This window comes from Tiliqua scincoides, chromosome 11 (assembly GCF_035046505.1).
Source record: "Tiliqua scincoides isolate rTilSci1 chromosome 11, rTilSci1.hap2, whole genome shotgun sequence".
Lineage (NCBI taxonomy): Eukaryota > Metazoa > Chordata > Lepidosauria > Squamata > Scincidae > Tiliqua > Tiliqua scincoides.
The window spans coordinates 13,742,821-13,764,469 of NC_089831.1; the positions used below are offsets into that span (position 1 = coordinate 13,742,821).

Sequence of the window (21,649 nt, forward strand, 5' to 3'; positions counted from 1 at the left end):
GTGAGCTTGCGTTGGCCTGACTCAGGAGTTGGGGGGGCGTGGGGAGGGTAGGGAGGAGGTGGGAGGGTGCCGTTTTGGGGGGGAGGGCAGGCGGGGAGTGGGAGGTGGGGCCAGGATCCAGTAGTTAGGCAGGATCCTAACCCCATTCCCAGGCAGCCTGGGGCAGTCCCGGACTGCTCAGATCTGCGCCATCTCCTGAGGTGGTAGAGATCTGAGTAGCCCCATTGGGACTGCAGTGACTCTCCTCAGGGTAAGGGGGAAAGTTTCCCCTTGCCCCTGGCTGAGCCTCTCACTTCCTGAAACTTGCACTGGTTATAGCACAGGCCCGCTGGCTGGCCTGTTCCAGAGCAAGTTAGAATTGGGATGACAGCCTTGCAGACCGACCCACCTCCCAGAATTGTAAGGATAAAGTCGGAGTATAGCAGTGCCAGATTGCTGAGGAAACCAAGGCAAAGCCCTGTATTGGGCTTCCCAGTGTAATTCGAGCCCTCAAATGTACTGGTCCTAGGGGAAGAAACAATGGACAAATGGCAGCTCATGGTGTTTCCCATCCTCCCTAATGAGAACTTATCTCAGCGCACAATGATGGAATTCCCTACCAAGAAACACAGTGATGTCAACTGACTTTGCACAGGAGGAGGCCGATTCACAGAGGACAGGTATACAACTAAGAGTAGTTGGCCAAGGTACTTAAATTGAACCTCCATGTGCAGGCTCAGCATACCTCTGAATCTGAAAAGCTGGAAACAAGCAATAGGGGTTTGGTTATCAACTCCATGCTGTGCTTGTGAACTTCTAAAGGCAGCTGCGCAGACACTTCTGGAAACAAAATAGGTGGCAAGATGGACCTCAGCCTAATCTAGCCAGGCAATTCTTACATGGGGGTGAGTTGCCCCTGTAGCCCTGGGACTTATATGCTGTGGAGGAATGGGGTGTTAGAAACTAGCCAGCCTCTTGTGGCATGAATTTTCATAGGTGAATGAATTTCGACTGGGATCTACAGAAGAGTGAATCACAGCAAGTCAGCCAATCTGTAGGATGCCACAGAACTTTTTAAGATTCACCAAGAGAAAAGCCAGCTCTGGCTCTCACAGTGAACTTTTGTGCCAGTCTCTTTAATCACATCTACTTCTGGTCTGTAGCAGCAAAAGAGAGAATGGGGAGGGGAGGGGGGAGATGGCGATCTAACAGATCCTTTTGAAAATCAATGCTCTTTGCACTAGAAAGAGGGACTGAGTGAAGTATTTTTCTGCATTTTTTCTGACACTTGCAACCAACTAGCAGCAGCTAGCAAAAAAAGAGCTTCTTTAGTTGTGCAGGTTCTTACAACAATCCTTTGCACAGAGTCCTGAGCCTCTCAGCAACTCCAGCAAAAGTTCTTCTTCAGATTTGGATTCTGAAGGAAGCGCCTGATGTACTACCAACAGACAGGTGCTGGTCTTTGGAAACCATCTCGCAAAAATGAATTTTCATCCACCTTTTCCCCCCACAAAACGTTTGACAAATGCAGGCGTCCCTGTTTCACAGTTACACAAAACAGCCTTCTGCCAAGCTGTAATGAAGAATTAGCAATGAAGACACCTCACTCTCTTGCTATATTGCAGTTCTCACTGAGAACAATGTTGCTAAAAAAGAAAAAAAATGTACCTCTTACGTGCGCCTAACTGGAACACATTCCCACACATAAGCTAAAATCCCTGTAACTATTGAAATGTCAAATGAACAAGGAAGGGATGGGAACCTGTCTCTGTCCTGGCAATAGAGTCCTAAGTTGAAACTGCACATCACCAGAAATATGTAATGCGGTCATGTGGGAACCTGAAATGCTGTGAAAACATAGTGGGGGTTTAGCTCTTTAGCCCCACCGTAATTTCTGCCCTGATTACGGTCTCCCTTGTGCTACTTTTTTGATCTCCAATGGATGTTTTCTTTTTCCCTAAAAATATTGTGTGGAGGTGGGGAGTCATGATCATGCTAAAGCCTCCCCTCCCCCGCACCCTTGCAACAGTTTTGTACCATTTCTGGTCCCCACTAGCATGTCCGAAAACAAAGGGTCATGTTATGCATCCCTAGTAAGGTCTAGTTCGGGGTGGGTGAACATTTTGGCAGGAGGGCCACATCATCTCTCTGACACCATGTTGGGGGCCAGGGGGGGAAATCTGCATTTCAAATTTGAATAAATTTACATAAATTTACATAAATTAATATATTAGAGATGGAATTTATATGAATGAATAAATTTTACTGAGCTTATTTATAAAACACATGAGAACTATAATGCAGGCAAGTAGAACCGCATGAGAACTATGAACTGTTTGCCACACACCTCTTGAACAGTGAAAACACAGACCAAGCCAGAAGCACATGGAGACAGAAGTTGTCCAGAGGCAATGGGGTGGTGGTGGTGGTGGTTAAAATAATGCCCAGGGAAAAGTAGAAAACACATGAAGACTATAAAGGGCCTTGGTCTAACTTGGCCCTCAGCCTGCATCTGGCAGTCGAGACCAACACTTGTGGACCAGCGTGGGCTCCAAAAGTCTCCAATGGGCCAGAGACTGGGGGCTCCCTGCAGGCAGAATTGGGGGAACCCAAGGTCTGCAAATGGCCCCCAGGTCAGCATTTGCTCAGCCCTCATCTAGTTGGACGCCCCCCTGGGGGGGGGGAAGCAGTGCATTAGTCTTCTGAAATGGGTACCTCAATAAGGTTATGTTGGGCTTGACAATGAGTCTGACCCAAGATATAGTGCGGGGGTGGCCAAAGCATGGCTCACAAGCAACATGCGACTCTTTCACATTTTCACATATCGTGTGTGGCTCTTGCATATAATGTTGGCTGAGCTCCTTTTTCTGCCACAATTAATAAAAAAGAGGTCTCTCCAAACCCAATCCCACAGCCTGGATCTAGAGTTTGGAAGAATCCTTCCCCCTGTGAGTGGCTCTAACAATTCCATCGCACTGCAGCTCTTCATGGGACCAGATCTAGACGACGCAACACTCTGGGCAGTGGCATCTACCTGGAAATCTGGGTGCAATCCCTACTGGGTCATCGACATGACTGCCTGGAGTGTTGCATTGTTCAGATCTGGTGCCCTGAAGAGCTGCGATGTGGGGGAACGGTAAGAGCAGGCCTGAACGGGAACTGCTTTTTCATTGCACAGCGGTTGCAAGTTTAGCGACCATTGATATAAAAGGTAAATAAGAAATTTTCAAGCTTTATTTTTATTTACTAGGTATAAACTGAGAGTCCACTGGATTAAAATGCAAGTTTAATGGTGAGTAAACATGTTGAAGAATTTAAACACTCCTCAAATATTGTTTAAATAGGCAGGAGGTCTGGCTCAGTTGGTAGAGCTGCTGCCTTGTACGCCTCGTATGCCTGAAGATCTGAGGCTGCCAGTTCGAAACAACCGGAAGTACCCGAGAACTGAGGACATGCTGATATACTGATGAGCTGACCCTTGGTGGCAGAGAGGAGTTGCCGTCAAGTGGAGCGTGGGAGGCGAAGGGCCAGAGAGAGGCCAGACCGGGAAGGAATCCAGCTGGAAGGAGGAGTTCTATGAAAGACTAGAACGATTCAATTGTAAAAATCTCTACGGGAGTTTAGAACAGCCTGCCTATGTAAACCGCCTTGGATTAAAGTCTGAGGAGAAATCTGACGACCAAAGAAAGGCAGTATATAAATACCTGTATAAATAAAATATTGTGGCTCTCAAGCCTCTCTCTTGTGGCTTTCAAACATCTGAAATTTATCGCACGCAGTTTGTATGTAAAGAAAGTCTGGCCAGCCCTGTTATAGTGGCATAAGCTGGAACACCACTGAAATTCATGTCATGTGGAAACTGGAATATGTGAGATACTTGTCAGACAGCCTAAGGTTCTCATCTTACTTCTGCTGGATGGCTGCTGTATTTTCAAGGGCAATTCAGTGGCTATTTTGGCTCTGCTGACAAATGAACCATTTTTTTGTGAACAGCACACGGGATTGTACATGACACCCAGGCTACTATTACTAGAAACTATTTTAATATGAGTTACTACTCTTAGTAGAAACTATTTTAATATTACTGTTTTTGATTCCATCCGTCCTCCAATGCACTTGGTGCTCTCTCATTTTACCTTCACAATTTCTTGCAAGGTAGCTTAAGCTGAGAGACACTGACAGGCCCCCAGTGAGCTGAATGGCCAAGTGGGGATTTGAATCCAGGGCTCCCCAGTCCTAGTCTGACACTTTGTCCACTGTGCCTTGCTAACTGGAAGCAGTCCCAAAGAGGCACCTTGACCTGACCCTTGAAGCAACCACGATCATGAAGAGAATATCAAAATCTATAAAGGTAGGTAGATGTGTTTCTACAGGGATGCTCCAATCTTGAGATTTATCTAGGCAGCTGCAAAAGCAGCTTTGGGAAACACACTCCACTGCTCCTCTCCCCCCCTCCAACCCCAACTCACATTTTAAAAAGTAGAAGAGAATGGAGAAGAGGAAGAAGTTGAGAGGAGAAGAGAGTGGTGGGCTAGAACATCTCTGATCCTCCAAGCAGCCCTTTTCACAAATGAAGATTGGGAGGAGTACCAGAGGCAGGGGCTGAAAAGCTAGGTTGTGGAGGAAAATAATCATAATAATACAGGTATTTCTATACCGCCTTTCTTGGTCCTCAGATTTCTCCTTAGACTTTATTCAAGGCGGTTTACATAGGCAGGCAAATTTAAATCCCTGTAGGGATTTTTACAATTTAAAGAAGGTTTCTATCTTTCAAGAAAACACAACATTCAGATGTTTCTTTCTTGATCTGGTCACACATTCTGGCCTCCATCCTCCCACACTCAGAGCAGATGGAATAGCTCAGCTCAGCTTGTCAGCTGCTTCAAGGTTGCACGGTGCCGGTGGCCTCGAACTGGCGACCTTGTGGGTGTTATCTTCAGGCAAATGGAGGCTCTACCCTCTAGACCAGACCTCCTGCCCAGATGGGTAGAGGAAAGCATAAGAGGAAAAGATGCATAAGAGGAAAAGATGGGTAGAGGAAGCATAAGACTGAATGAAGGAAGAAGGGTCTTGAAAGACAGAAAGCTAAAGGAAGAGATATGGGAGATTAAAGTCCAGAGATGGGAGAGTGAGGGAGATGGGAAGACGGAGGGAAGAGGAAGAGGGCTGGATTCCAGATATGTATTGGAAATAATAATGTGAGCTCTGTGTACAAATGGTCTTTTCATTGGAAAGCTTTTTATCCTTTTTTTTTTTTTAAACTAATCAGTTAAATTGTTAAAAGCCACAGGAACAAATTTCTTCCTGGAACCATAATACTCTTAAAGTAACTTCAAATTACTTATTTCAGTGGAGAAAGAGGCTGCATTACATACGAGTATTTCTCAGTCTAATAGAACTCTTATTTTGTTTTTAACCAACATTACTTTTTTATGTGAAAAATGCAAAATTCCCCCTCTCTTTCGACATCTGGTGGGAGTGGGGGGAAATCCAAACAGCTGCAGTGTCTAGTGATGCTCCTTTCTTACTTATTCACTTTCCTCTGTTCCTGCTGGATAGACTGGGAGATACTGAGAAAAACAACTGTTTCTACTGCCATCACCCAAGAGCAGGTGAGACTAAACAGGAGAAGGAGGCCTCAGGAAAGCCTCTCCCTGGTTAGACAAGTCCTTTCCCCCAATTCAAGGGGTTCCCACTTAAAACCAAACCATAGTGAGGGCAGAACAATCTGATGAAGCATGGCCAACAAGTCGTTTAAGGGAGGGAGATCCAGCAGGTGATAAAGAATAAAAGGAGATTTTGAAAAGGACAAGGCAAATGCAAGAAGCTGGGAGAAGATGCAGAGAATCATAATCCAAAGCACATTATAAAAATAGAAACATCTCAGTCAGAAACTCACCAAAATTGGGGGGGGGGGGGCTGGCAAAAACACATATCAAAGAGATTAAATAACAAGCAAAAATGAAAATAATAACCCCTGAAGGTATTTTGCTACTTGTGTTCTTGTCCTGAGATAATCACACTCTCTAGGGAAAGGGGGACCAGTTACTGCACCTCTAAGGGGGGGGCACACCTTTAGCTAATGCACAGACTCGGGGCATCAGATGATGTACTAAAACAGGGGTCTCCAGACCCTGGCCTGGGACCAAATCTGACCACTGGGAGTATTTTATCTGACCCCCAAGGTTCCCCAGACTCTCGGATATAAAAATAACTCAATAGATGCATTTTGGGGTATATACTGCATTCAGCCACTAGAGGTGCCAAATGTAATGCAATGTAAATCAAAAGAAATTATTCCATTACACTGCACTACATTCAGCACTTCTAGTGGCTGCCTGAGATATATGCCGATGCTGAGACACCTGGAATATAAATATAAATAAAATATTCATTAAATAAAGCAGAGCAGAAGCTGAGACAAAAAAAATTTAAGATTTGCGTCATAGGTTGCTTGAAGCTTTCTCAAAATCCATTCCCCCCTTTTCCTGTGCAATCAATTTTGCCCTCTGCTCCCCTTCTCCTTCCACCCCCACCCACTTATTGTATTCAGTCAAACTCTCAGCACATTGGTCCTCCATGTATTTATTACTTACTTATTTTCTGGCTCTCAACACTGTGTCAGATACATGATGCGGCCCTAGTGCCGAAAAGTTTGAAGACCACTGAACTAGAAGTAACAACCTGGAGCATCCCTGTATGCAAACTTTAAAAACCTAGATTTGCTGATGTGATGAGGTCATCCAATGGGGTGAGCTATGACCCCCTGGGTATTTCAAATCACTTCTTTACCAAACCAGGTGGACCTGCCCGTCCAACCGTTGGGTACATGCCAATTTTAGCAGGAAGGTTGGCAAAAATCCTTTCTCTCTGGAGAATACATCACTCATGAAGGCATGGGATAACCATAATGTTTGCCCATAATGCCATGTGGCAGTTTTCACATGCTGAGATATCCCAGAAGCCTTGGGGGGGAGGGGTTAGAAAAGTCTAAAAATAGCAAAAAAAAAAAAAAAAAAAAAGGGCGCAAATGAAGGGAAACTCAAGGACTAGAGAACATAATAAGAGCCCTGCTGGATCAGGCCAAGGGCCCATCTAGTCCAGCATCCGGTATCTCACAATGGCCCACCAGATGCCTCAGGGAGCACCCAATACAAGCAACTTGTATCGTGTTTCTACTCCCTTGCACCTGGCATTCAGAGGTAGCATACTTCTAAAATAAGGAGGTTGCATATACCCATCATGGCTGGTAACCTGTGAAGGACTTTTCCTCCATAAATCTGTCCTTTTCAAGGCATCTAGGCCAGGCGCCCTCACCACATTCCATGGCAAGGAGTTCCACAGATTAATCACAAGAGTAATTAACCGATTACAGATTAATCGGTTCTTGCCACAGGACAGACAAAACAGACAACAGCTAGAGTCAGGGCCAGGTCAAGACCACCTGATGCTGGGAAGAAGCACCAAACACCACCACCTCTTTGTGCGCTGTCATGCTCGACCAAATACAAAGCAGTGCATTGGCCTCTGTTGCTCCCAGGAAGTGAAATGGAAGCACAAAACATGGTGTGAAAGAGAATGGAGTGTTGGGCCAGCACATCTATCCTTACCCACACTTGGTTTGCTCCATTCTCTTTCTCCTAATCAAATTTAAAATGCGAGGGGAGGAGGTGTGGCGATATTGAGTAGGTGACATGTGCCACCCCACCAATCTGTCCCTTATGGCAATGTCCTCAGCCAGCCCACAGACGAGCCAGCCCTCGCTGAAGCCACATTGCTAAGTTCATGCCTCCCAAACTCCGGCTTCCAGCAGATTATTTTATTGTGAAGTTTCATTCTGACTGTGTTGATAAGGCATCCTTTAAAATGCCCGTGAGTTCATTCCTCATCAATGCCATGTGCAGAGCCGCTTTCTGCCTGTTCGCTGAACTTATGGAAATCAATCTGCACTGCTGCTTGTATGTGAAAACTATGGAAATGCGGCACTTACTATGGAGTGCGCTCTGGGAGCCGTCGGTCTTTTGAAACTCTCCCCTCTTGCCCTTTCTCCGCTGGTAACACAAAAGCGGCTTCTTCCAGCCAGAGCTGAGCCACCTGAAAGGAGACAGATAAAACCATCAGTTGGAGAGGAGGGGACCTTTCCCTGCGGCAGAGATGCTTTCCAAAAGCAACCTGCAAAAAGCGACAGAAGCCAAGAGTCTGGTTATTTCCACTCAGATCTTCAGACGCGCCACTGGCCAGAGTCCAAAGGTTCTTCCTGACCCAGGCGGACAAGAGAAAGAGAAAGGGGCTGCTTGTTTATCTATTTGTTTTTCTGAGATTAAAAACCTAACCCAGCCAAATAGGCTCAGGCAGGGAACCCAACCTTGCAAAAACCAACAGCATATGGTCTGAACGCCCTTGCATACTGTCTTTAGTTCATCCTGGCCCCTATATTTGATTTTGAGGAATGCTTCATTTCAATTTTATTTGCAAGTGCTACTGTCATTTTCCATCATTCCATTCCTTCCCTGGGTCTCCAGGAGTTAAATCTCCGAGTGGAAGGTTGGATGTTATGCCTCTCTCTTGAGCATTCTAGTTAGAGTCAGATGTCACAAAAAACTGGAACACTAAAGTTATTGTGGGTTATTAAGTAGGGACCACTTACATTTAGCAGGGGAAGAGCAACTGACCCTCTTCACTCCAGAAGTGGTGTCTTTTCTGGTGGCTGTTGCAGGTGTCTCTTCTATATTTGGGGGGGGGGGGGGGCTGTGAGGCCTTTGGGGACAGGGAACCAGGAAAAGGCTCTGGCCAAATCTCGAAGGCCGCCCATTAAGACTCGTGCATCAATCGAGTCGAAGTGGGCAGGGAGTTGGAACTTGACTTGAGTCTCACGATGGTGGATCTGCACACCTTTGAAGTTTACTCAAGGCACAATCCTAACCAGGTCTATTCAGAGGTAAGTCCTATTTTGTTCAGTGGGGCTTACTCTCAGGAAAGTGTGGTTAGGATTGCAGCCTCAGTTGCATCACATCAAAAACTGAGTATTAGAAGCAAGTTTCTTGTGAATTAGTAGCCAAATCAAATAGGAGTATGTCTATTTATTTATATACATACACTGTTATGTATGTTATGTATACACTTGGCCAACAGTCTGAGGCTAAGAGGCAAAGAAGGAAGGCCCATAGTTAGGGAGACAGACCAGGGACAGACTGCACTTGCTCCCAGTGTGGAAGGGATTGTCACTCCCGAATCGGCCTTTTCAGCCACACTAGACACTGTTCCAGAACCACCTTTCAGAGCGCGATACCATAGTCTTTCGAGACTGAAGGTTGCCAACACAAATACACTGTTACTTTCACTACTACTTTTTTCACTGAACAACTTACTTTTCCTAAGCCTTTTCTAATTATTTTGACCAGAACACACAAAGCTGGCCTATAATAAAGATTCTTTCATGAAGTCATGTGGTCAAACCTATCGCAGAAGTTCCGACAATGCACTTCCCAGTCTTGGGGATTGCAGATGAATTGATAGCATTGGGAGTTATTTTGCAATCTATTCAATCTATTCCAGTAATTAACTAACAATTCCCCACTTGTTTCAGAGTTACCATTTACTGTTTCTCCCTAATGAATTCCTCCTGTTTTAATATATTCATTTCAGTCACATTTGCCATTTCCTATAATATCTCCATTTCTGATGGAAAATTCCGAATTTTCCATCTCAATCCTATTTTGAATATGTGTCACAGAAGAAGTTAGCAAGAGAAACTGCAGAGAAAGTGGCAACCCCAGATTACAAATCTTTGGTTACCATTGGTTACTGCTAAATTAGGACACTATGCAATGGTTTATTTATTCAAACTATACTCCAGTTTAGTAGCCATTTTGTAGCCATTCACGAATCCTGATGAGGTTGCTTTTGAAGCAAGTCAGGTGTCACTCAGAGTGTAATCCTACCCTGCACTGGAACAGGCAAGCCAAGAGGCTTGCGCTGTATCCAGCACAGGATAGGGTCCCAAAGCTGCTCAGCCAGAGGCAAGGGGAAACTTTTCCCCTTACCTCCAGGTAAGGCGCCTTTGCCCCTATGAGTCTCCTCTGGAGGTGGCGCAAGTCCAAGTACAGCAGAGCAGCTTGAAGTTGCTCCAAACTCCCTGGGAACAGGGCTTGGGATCCAGCATAAGTGCTGGGTCACAGCCCTGCCTTCTGCTCCCCGCCGCCCGCCCATAGCACACCACCACCCTGTGTTGCCTAAAACTTCTGTGTTGTGTTTTATTGTTTTGATTGTTTTTCTGTTAATGTTTGGTATTGTTTTATCTACAATTGTATTAATGTTTTATTTTGTAAGTTGCCTTGAGTGCCTTTGAGTGTGGTTGAAAGGTGGGGTATAAATTCTTTGAATGAATGAATGAATGAATGAATGAAGGTTGCTAGAATCTACTGGTTCTGAATTTCTGGTTCTCTTTAGGTATCCTGGGGACCATTTCTCCGAAGGCCCTGCAGCCACATCCCTAGTTCTCTCTGTCAATGGGTGGATGCCAATGCCCGCTTTTCCTAAAGGCTTGTATTGTTGTGTATTAGAGAAGCAGGCTGTACCCACCTGTGCTGCAAGGGCATTCTAAACTTACACTGCAGATGAATGCAGTTCAGGTAACTGGGGATTAATAAAACACAGTGGAGGATCAAAAGAGAGCAGCTGAGGTGACACTGCAGCACCTGACATTCCTGAGCCTAGGGAAATAAGCACATTTTCTACCCATAATTAATGCCTCACCTTGTTTTCATTTTCCCTACAACTGCCCAAAGAAAGCTTTCAGCTTGAAATATCCCTCCTAATCTAATTTGCTCTGCCAAGAACCCATACCTTGAAGCTCGAGTGCAGCAATTTATATGGGGGGGGGGGGAAGGAAAGAAGGCAAAACTAGGAAAAAGAGAGGAGGAAGAAACTGTAGCCAATGTCAAGCCACCTGGATTTATAGCGCTGCCTGGCAGATTTCACTCCTCCGGTGCCACTGCAGACAATACAGAAAGCAAGGCTCTATCCCCCAACATTTGACAGAGGACAAGAAAGAAACATTGCCCTGTCCACTAAGCAGACAAGAGGAAAGGCAGACTACAGGAGTGGAAAAAGAGGCAGCCGTTTAGATGCCATATATTTGCACAGTCCAATCTCAGCATCCGTAGATCCAGAATCCACAGATCCACTGTGGATGCCAGGGGATACTGGGGTCTGAATTCAAATGCCTTTAAAAAGGAAAAAAAAAAAGTGCCAAAACAAAGGTTCCTACCATTTTGTGGCTTGAATCACACCGCTTCCAAGCCTCTAGAGCTCTTTTTAGTACTGTAAGACCCACTTTGGCAAGCATCCTGGGGTGAGGTTGGAAGGAGCACGGAACCTCCGCACAACCCGGAAATGGGTCTTTCAATCCTAAAAATAGCCCTAGAGGTTTGGAAGTGGTGCGGTTTGGCTGTGAAACAGTAGGAAACCCGGTTTCGGCACTTTTTTTTGTTTTTGCTTTTTAAAGGTATTTAAATTTGGACCCAAGTATCTACGGATTCCGTATCCACAGGGGTTCCAGAAATCCTGCAGAAACTGTGGTCCAACCTGTACATATTAATACATGAAGGTCAACTTCTGCTGAAATTGGTCCCAGCTAGGTAAGCATTATCTATAGACGGACAACAGCTCCCCAGGGTTTCAGGAAGGAGTCTTTCCCAGCCCAATCTGGAGATGGTAGGAATTGAATCTGTAGCCTTCTACATGCAAGGGAGTGACAACAGGATGCAGGTATCTTGCTGTCTGCGTGCTCCCAGAGGCATCTGGTGGGCCACTGTGAGATACAGGAAGCTGGATTAGATGGGCTCTTGACCTGATCCAACAGGAGTCCTCTTATGTTCTCATGTTCCCCAAATACTAACATTTTTGGTGCTTCAGAATTCAGTATGTGCCCACATTATTTGACCCATTCTAAAGATAGAAGCATGGCATGTTGCCAAACCCATGCTTGGCAAGAAAATCTGTTACTAGATGCCTAACGTCGCTACAGACTTGCACATATTTTAAAACAGCACCTACATTAAATTGGTGTATAGTGAATGAACATAAGGGGCAGCGGGAGAGCAGGATTGCACTCATAGGCTCTGTCTTCCCCAGACCCAGTGTGTTCAGCATGATATATACAGAGAGTCTATACAAATACGTACGAACTGTACGAGTGCAATTTCATGCCCACACACAATCTGGAAATACAGTGTCCCAGAGTCTGCACATATATAGGTACAAGATCACATACGAGTATCTACATATGTGCAGGCTCTGAGCATATATAATGGTGATGTTCATCACAGAGCTCACAGAACGGAATCACGTCTGCAGAATCCTAAAATATGTGCAAGTCCTTAGATTTAACCCTTAACAGTAGAAGTGAGGGTTTATATGTCGGACCGCACTTCCAGACCTGTCAGGGAGAAGCATCCTAGTCTAGCCTTTTCCCTGACATTGTCCATTACTTCCATTTGGACACTCAGGGGGAGATGCCTGAATAACTTGCCCGACTGGGGCCAGCTGATCAATGCTCCCATGCACCAAGGTCATTTGGCACCTGGAGCCCATAAATTTTTGACAATCCCCCATGAAAATTGTTTTCAGTAATATTCATGGCATGAAATGAATAATAATAATGGGCAGAGAGGAAATGCAAACGGTGAACATTTTCTTTTATTGAACTTTGTATTTATAATATATACTAACTTTGTAAGTTTGTAAACTTACATATAACTTTGTAACTTCATATATATGAAGGTGCTTCTCTTGCAGGTGGCTGCAGCCAGTACTAGCCAAATTATGGCTCCAGCCAGGGTCACTTCTGCTGCCACTGCCACCACAGCCAACTTGGGGCAGCGTCTTGAACACCCCCGACACCCTTCCTGCAGCCTGGCACTCAGGGCTGCCCCCTGGCCACCCTCTTCATATGCCACTGATTCTAGATGGAAGGTTTGGAGGATCCCAGGTGATGAGCACTGTTTGACTTCTGCCAGCTTGGGCCCATGCTCCACATGGCCAAGAAGCACTAAGGTAGCTTGCAGCAGAGATTATATGGCAACAGAGATGCTACTCTTCCTCCTACAAGGCCCAGATGCCCCATGAGACACTGAGAACTTCTTGTGGGAACATGTGGCTTGCTGTACTACACCAGTAGATAACAGAGGAAGCGAAGGAAGATACAGGTGAATGAGAAGCATCGTTAACTCTCTCTCGTCTGGTCTGAATGTTTTGGGTAGGGTTGTCCGATCTCAGGTTTTTCTCAGGGTCTCCAGCAAGGGTCTGAGGCTTTCAGTCTAAGGTTCAGATTCACTGTCTCCCCCTTTCCCGCCATACAAAATTTAACGTGGGCTGCTAACACATCACTTCCACCCACTAGACCTGAAGGACAGGAGAAGAAAATGGTGGACTGATATAGAAGAAGGATTTTTGCATTAGTGTAACTAACTGTAACACTCACCAGATTGAACAGGGATCAAATGCGTACACCAGTGGGCTGGGCAGAAATGGGTTAAAGCCAGCCTCGGTAACTACTAAGGTCTGAAATGGTGCAGCCTAAATGCAGAAAACAACCATTGACTCAAATGCCCAAGGTCCAGGATGATATACATATTACTGAAATTGAAAATAACAACAACAACAAACAACAACAACAACAACAACAGGTATTTATATACCGCCTTTCTTGGTCTTTATTCAAGACTTTATTCAAGGCGGTTTACATAGGCAGGCTTTATTAAATCCCTTATTAAATAGGGATTTTTACAATTTCAAAGAAGGTTCTTTCTTTCAAGAACGGCTACATTCAAGGTGTTTCATTCTAATCTGGCTTCACATTCTGGCCTCCATCCTCCCACGCTCAGAGCAGATGGAATTGCTCGGCTTCAGCTTGTCAGCTGCTCCAAGGTCGCACGGTGCCGGTGGCCTCGAACTGGCGACCTTGTGGATGTTATCTTCAGGCAGACGGAGGCTCTACCCTCTAGACCAGAAAATATATTTCACCTTTTATACAGAAGCAAACAACAACAGGGAAGGCTAGTCTACTGTGCTTGTATGTAAACCTCCTGTCGAAATATAAGCCAGTATTTCTTTTTAAAAAATTATAGAGATATACGATATAATCTCACTCAACCAACATCTCACAACTTCAAGCAATCTAGATGCGAGAATGAGAAAGATGACAGAAAAACAGACTTGATTGAATTAAAAATAAACACATATACTAGAAACATAATGTTTCTAGAAACATATTAGAGACATAGAAACATTATTAGATGTTTCAGTAAAATTAAAGCAAAGTACCCCAATGAAACATTTGCAGAATTAGCCTGTGTTTTCTTTCTGCCCTTAAATGATTAGTTATTTTTTTCCTCCGTGACAAGGATGTGACACACTTTATGCAGTGCTTGCTTTCTGAACAACAAAAGGACCCATTTTCCAATTATGTGCAATAGTGAATTTAGCATCCATTAAGAAATGCTCACAATTACTAAATTGCTTGCCTGCTCACTCAGCCGCCTACACCCTGACAGTTCTCACCTTTTCACCAATCTCAGTTTCTCTGGTTGTAATCTGGCTGTCTACACTACAACACAGCAATGCTAAGGCCTATGTGTTTTTACTTACAAGCCAGACCCATTGAGTTCAGTAGGGCTTCTTCCCAAGGAAGCTTACAGACAACTCCCATGTAACAACACAAAGCTAAAGGCATCCAACTCTGAAGACAGGCCCATTGAGTTCAATGGAACCTACTGCCAGAGAACTGGGTTTAGAATTACAGCCCAACAGAACTGTTCAGAAGTCTGCCTCACTAGTTCAACTAAGAACTTCCTGGTAAGTGTGCACAGGATCGCTACCCAAATCACTTTGGGTATTTGAGCCAACTTGCACTGGGGGAATAAAGCAAGCAGGCCTGAGGAACTGGAATTTGACAGTGGGTCCACATTAAAGTCACCGCTGCTGCATTAAATTATGCATGGGATGTATAGATTGGATAGAGCAGGGGTGTCAAACTCGTTTCCTACCGAGGGCCGAATGCCATTCATGATGCCTGCTGAGGGCCGGAAGTGATGTCATTAGACAGGAACTAATGTCATTGAACAGGTCATAACCAAAAATAAGCACTTTTTCTCACTTAGAAATTCATTAGCTGCAAATGACAGAAGAGAAAACACGCAAAACTTTATCGTATTTCAAGATATGGGGGAGCCGAACTAACATGTTGGCCACCCTTTCAACAGTAACACCTCAGCACTGCTCAGCAGCTGAGAGCTTGAGGGCTGGATAAAAAGCTTCCGCGGGCCACATCCGGCCCCCGGGCCTTATGTTTGACAACCCTGGGATAGAGGGATGTTCCTTTCCTTTCCACACAACACCAGAACCAGGGGGCACCCACTGAAATTGAGTAGCTGGAGAGTTAGAACAGGCAAAAGAAATTCTTTTAAGTGTGTAATTAATCTGTGGAACTCCTTGCCACAGGACGTGGTGATGGTGCCTGCCCCAGCTGCCTTGAAAAGGGGATTAGACAGATTTATTGAGGAAGAGTTCATCACAGGTTGCAAGCTATGATGTGTTTGTGAAACCTTCTGGTTTTAGATGTAGGCTAAGTCAAAATGCCAGGTGTAAAGGACTGGCAATAGGATGCAGGGATCTTGTTGTCTTGAGTGCTCTCTGAGGCATCTGGTGGGCCACTGTGAGATTCAGGAAGCTGGACTAGATGGCCCTGTGGCCTGATTCAGCAGGGCTCCTCTTATGTCCTTACCAGGAAGGTGTACTTGTCCATGCTTGAAAACTAGAATAACATCTTGAGCTGATTTTCAATGTTAATTGGTATTTATAGGTGAGGTTCTATGTAGCCATCATGCCACATGCTTGTAGCTAACAGCTGTGCAGCTGGAGAGAGACACAGAGCTCTTAGGCGGCCATCAGGACCAGCCAGCAAGATTGAGAGATTGGGATTTGTTCTGCTTCCCTCCCTTTATGGTGGTCCTTGCCACCTCTTCTCAGAATTCCAGAAGTGCTCACAAGGACGTCTAACAAGGATGGGGACCTCAATCCCACAACTGGCAAAACAAAGTAAAATGGGCTGCCTCAATTGAAACCTAAGTCCAGGCTACGTGATGGATTATCCAAGGACATGGGTATTGGTCCTTAGGCCTTAGGAGGTATTAGGCCTTAGGAGTGGACCTCAACAAGTGGGAAACCCTGGCCTCTGAGCGGCCCGCTTGGAGGCAGGCTGTGCAGCATGGCCTTTCCCAGTTTGAAGAGACACTTGGCCAACAGTCTGAGGCTAAGAGGCAAAGAAGGAAGGCCCATAGCCAGGGAGACAGACCAGGGACAGACTGCACCTGCTCCCAGTGTGGAAGGGATTGTCACTCCCGAATCGGCCTCTTCAGCCACACTAGACGCTGTTCCAGAACCACCTTTCAGAGCGCGATACCATAGTCTTTCGAGACTGAAGGTTGCCAACAACAAGGGTATTGGTCCCTGTTTCTTCAAGGGCAGTTATCAACCCCTCCCCCCCCAAAGCTGCATTTGTCTTGAAAATGGCCATCTTAGAGACATGAGCTCTCAACTTTAATCCAATGTAAGAAGTCTTCGAGTCTGAAGTGATTTTGTGATTAACCTGCTTCCCCTCTAGTCAACTGGCCCTCAGGCTAGAGAATGGTCAGCGGTGGAGATATCAAGCTGTGCCTCCCCAAACACCTAATTAACAGCCAGGCTTGACTGCAAGGAGGACACCATGGGAGGTGAGTGAGTCTGCGAACCGGGGGGGGGGTGGCAGGGAGAGACGGAATTTGCTAAGAAATTAGCTCCAGCCCAAACTCTATCAAATGGCCCTGGTTTGCATATTGATCCCTAGCGAACACACGTAGATATGCTGTGCTGAAACAGTGCTGGGTTCTTATATAGGAGAAACCTTGTTAGATGCCCGCAAGGAGGAAAATGCAAGGAAATGGATCTTCTCGCTTTTCTCAGAGATAAGGTCAGGAAAGGTGGGATATCAAACCAGAAAATGGAAGATCCCAGGAAATTTTCAGGCCCCATCCTTTGGCTCCCAGGCTGCTTTTGATGCTGGGCTTGGGTACAATTTACTCTCTGCACCCCCTTCTCATAGGCCCTGGACATCACTTATTCAGCATTTGGGGTAGAATTCAGGCAATGAGGGGAAACTGAGTGCGCTCTGTTTTATTATGACTTTGCATGCTGAATGGCAACATGATGCTGAATTTTGCATGATGGGGAGAAGAACTTAAAGAGATCACTTTTCACCTTCATCTGGCTTCCGGGCTTCCCAGAAGACATCTGATTGGCTACAGAGAGAAACAGGAAGCTGGATTAGGTGGACCTTTGGTGAGATGACTCTTAGAAACCGAAGAACCTATCTTCCATTGAGTCGGATCTTTGAGCTCCCTAGCTTTGTACAGAGGGTCCTTGATATCTGCGGGTGAAATGTTCCAGGACTCCCTGTGGATATCAAATTCAATAGAAAATTAAGCCCATGGGGGCTGCACGATGCTGCAATTTCTTCCCTGGAGGCCACACATGGAAGCCACTTCCGGTCACAGCTGGGAGGAAGGTCTTCTGAGACCTTCCAGCTGCAGACTCAGATATTCAGATCCACAGATGCCAAGCCCACAAATAAGGACAGCCCACTGTGTTGTCAACATTGATTGGCAGTGCCTTTCCAGGGTTTCTAATGGAAAGCTTTCTCTGCTCTACCTGGAACTTAAACCCTGGAATCTTGTGCACACAAAGCGGATGCTCTTCCACTGACCTACAGCCCCTTCCCAGTTCTTACTATTGCTTTTGTCCCATGCTGGCTATGAGTTATGTCCCACCTTTCCTGACCAGTCAGCTAACCAAGTAGATAAAATACGATTATTTTATTGGTTGGTTGGCAATTATTGCTACTGTAAAAGTATAAAAACTAATATTATTTCAGAGGGGTAATTTGGGCAGAGCCTGAGGTGCATGTGACTGGGGCACTATGCCAAGAGGGCCCTCATGATTGTCCCTCAGGCTCCACCCTATTTACAGAGGAGGCACCATGGCCCTGGAACTTGGGATTCATCTCCCTTCCACCGTGGCGTGGTCTTTAGCCTTTAAATACTGGTTACGCCTTCATTTAAATTCTCAGCCTGATTCCCTTCTTTCCAATCTCCTAAAAGATTCCTATACTTCAACTTGGTTCAGCTTCTTCGAAGCTAAACTCCAATCCTTGGACATTACCTTAGAATCACTTGCCGATTCTGGTCTTAATCAGGCCCACTCCATCATCAAGACCAGACTTTTTGAAGTCGAAACCCAGTTATTATTATCTACCATTAATTCCACCTGCTCCCCCCATTACTTCGGCCTACTACCATCTTTTGGCTGTGACGCCAATTATTTTAGGGAACTAATCAATCCAAGCAAGAGGCGGGCTTTCATGCTCGCCAGACTTAATATTTTTCCCTCTGCAGTCCTTGAGGGAAGATTTCATAATGTCCTGTTCGATAGCAGGATCTGTAAATTCTGCTTTCTGGAACCCGATACGATGGTTCATATTTTGTGTCATTGCCCTGCTCTCCGAACACTTCGTGATACCTTTTTAGGTCCAATTCTGTTTACCCTTTCTGGCTCACCTGATGATTTTTTGCGTTTCCTTTTGGAAGATATTTCTGTGGTTACTACCAATTTGGTTGACAACTATCTGTTAGCTGTCATAAGGGAAAATATCCTCATGTGTTCCCCCAATTTGAATACCATGTGTGAATTGAACTTTGTTGGGTAGACTGTATTTTACTTTGAATTGAACTTTGTTTGGGTAGACCTCCTGTTGGACAGGAGGTCTGGTCTAGAGGGTAGAGCCTCCATTTGCCTGAAGATAACATCCACAAGGTCGCCAGTTCGAGGCCACCGGCACCGTGCGACCTTGAAGCAGCTGACAAGCTGAGCCAAATTATTCCATCTGCTCTGAGCGTGGGAGGATGGAGGCCAGGATGGAGGCCAGATCAGAACGAAACATCTGAATTTGTTGTGGCTCTTGAAAGATAGAACCTTCTTTCAATTGCAAAAATCCCTACGGGGATTTAAATTAGCCTGCCTATGTAAACCGCCTTGAATAAAGTCTTGAATAAAGACCAAGAAAGGCGGTATATAAATACCTGTATTATTATTATTATTATTATTATTATTATTATTATTATTTTAGGTTTCCTGTGTCACTCAAAATTGTTTGAATGCCAATAAAGGTTCTCGAACTTGAGTTACTGATTATTGATTACAGAGGAGGCGCTGGTTGTTTTGCACCCCTGTTCCTTCTCCTTCAAAGGGAAGCCTCCATGTGAAAAGGAATGAGGGGGTGTAAAGCTACTATAGCAAGTGCTCCCTTTTCTGGGGAGAGCTTGGAAGCGATGCCATGTGACATAGTGATATCACTGCCCTGGGAGCTGGCACAGGGCATTATGCTTCTGTTATTACTATTATAAGGGACCTTTTGTGATGGTTTTCTTACTTTTTTTTGGGGGGGGGGGGAAGGAACTAACCCTTTTCAGCCCATCACATCTTCTTTCCTAGTGTGGCTGTTTGCTGGTGTCTCTTTTGTGCCTTTCTTTTAAGATTACGAGCTTCCTAGGAGAGGGACCCATCTTCTGATCACTTTGCTGTGTCACCTGCTTTCTGAACATTTTGGTGGAAAAGTGATATGATGATGATAACATAAGCCAGTGGTTCCCAAATGGTGAGCCATGGCTCCCTGGGGAGCCATGGAAACCAGCCAAGGGAGCCGCAGAATCCTTGAGAAAACCTGTCAACCTATACAATGTATAGGATTGTAGCCCTAATGGGGAGCCCTGACCAAAGGCCCAGTAGGTCAAGGGAGCCGCCAGTCGAAAAAGTCTGGGGACCACTGATGTAAGCCATTCTTAATCTTTAAAAACACAATCAAATATTAAGAGCAGCAGAGGAAAATTCAAACAAAAGATGTGAGAATACACACATGAGAACCTTCTTTGGTGTTCCACCCATCATAATCTCAGGTCCCACCTACTTGGCCCTTTTCTTTCTTCCCTTCCTGTTTCCCTTGTTGATCCTTTCCCAATTCTTCTTAGCGATTATTCCCCTCCCATCACCAATCTGGTGGCGGAATTTTTAGCGGTAGTCTCTATGGCAAAGGCCAGAAGCTAATACCTGGTAAAGTGTATTTATCTGCTATGTTATATTTATTATTGTCTGTGGACTTCCAATATGCCAATAAAGATTTACCAAAGTAAGTAAGTTACACACATGTGAGAATATGTACATATGCGTGTGTGGGTGTTGCGCTGGGTGCGTACATGGGATGAAAGAACTGTGATTAGGCTGACGGAGTTTGATGCTCAATGTGAAATCTGGCTTGCTGCACTGGGACAATAAATAATAGAGAGTCACAGTGCCCGGCAGAAGCTGGCCCCATACTGCTTGGCCTCAGGCAAAATAAGGAAAATTCAGTGCCCACAAGGTCTAGAACAGTGGGATTAATAACACATCAATTTTAATGCGGATTTTTTTTTCTGCTTCATAAACAGCAAAGTGAATGTTTGAGCATCTCAGCAGGGGGTTAATGAGGACTCTGATTAGTTATTCAGATTTCCTTACACTGCCTCAATCCATCCTCCAAGAGGGGGAGGAAAGGGGGATGTACAAAGAATCTCTTAAAAATACAGTAAATACATTTCCTTCCCGTCCTCCAGTCCACACCCCCGCCCTGTGTTGTCAAGTCGGCTCCAGTTATAGAACAACAATACTTCACCAAATTCATCATTCTGTTTTTCTCAGTGATTTCAAACTTTGCAAAGATCATGTAGAGGGTCTCCAGTAAATTATCCCCAAAGAATGAGAGCTCACAAAAATATCATGCCTGGATTGATGTCACTCAGAATCATTTCTCTTACTAGGGGGGAAGATATTCTGCACAAAACCCCAAAGTATGCTCAAGCCTTCTTATGAGAAAAATTAACCCTCCAACAGCCCTATGACAAGATATAAGATTGCTCCATCTAAAGAATACACCTTTCTCAATTAGGGTTTTTGTTCTTGGTTTCAAGATCAGCAGGTGAAAAGGGGGAGGGGTAAAGGATATTGATGATAAAAAGGGATAAGGGCACCAAAGCAGAATGTGTGGTACCAGTGTAATGGTATATTTTTAAAAGGGTGGAAAATGAAATTTATTGGAGTGGAGGCTACAGGCAATTGAAAAATGGGCTTTGATAGAAATGTCAGTAAAGATCTGTACTCCTTTTCACCCTGAGATTCCATTTACTGTTGGGACTGAGGCATAGAACTCAATGAAGCTTCTTCTCTGACAAGGATCAGGCCCGACCACTATTTCCTGGAACTCACCATCTTCTACAGAAGCCAAGGGATTGAGAGCCCACTTTCCCTGTCGCTGACCTACTAGAGGGGTTTCAGGGGAGTTGGGTCATCTAGACCCCATCAGTTGGACTCAATTCCACAACCAGGTTCCCACCAATTCCCCGCACCCCAAGAGTATCAGAAATGTAGGATCTGGGCTGAACTGGGCAGGATGTGTGGTCCGGAGGATGAGCTGCTGCCTTGCCTGATAAAGCTCAAGCAGGATCAGCAGCCTTGGATGGAAGACTGAATGCCAAAGACTGAAGCCACT

General features: G+C 45.1%; 1 protein-coding gene across 3 annotated transcripts in view; it reads right to left on the bottom strand.

Moving 5' to 3' along the window:
• The window catches only part of PKNOX2 (PBX/knotted 1 homeobox 2), a 328,938-nt gene that overhangs the window by 139,097 nt on the left and 168,192 nt on the right, over positions 1-21,649 (bottom strand). For 2 of the 3 annotated variants that reach the window (XM_066639289.1, XM_066639288.1), the window contains exon 4: positions 7,970-8,073. The gene's annotated coding sequence lies outside the window, so the exon portion shown is untranslated. Of the gene's footprint in view, positions 1-7,969; positions 8,074-21,649 lie in introns of those variants that run through there. The other variant, XM_066639290.1, reaches the window with a different exon arrangement.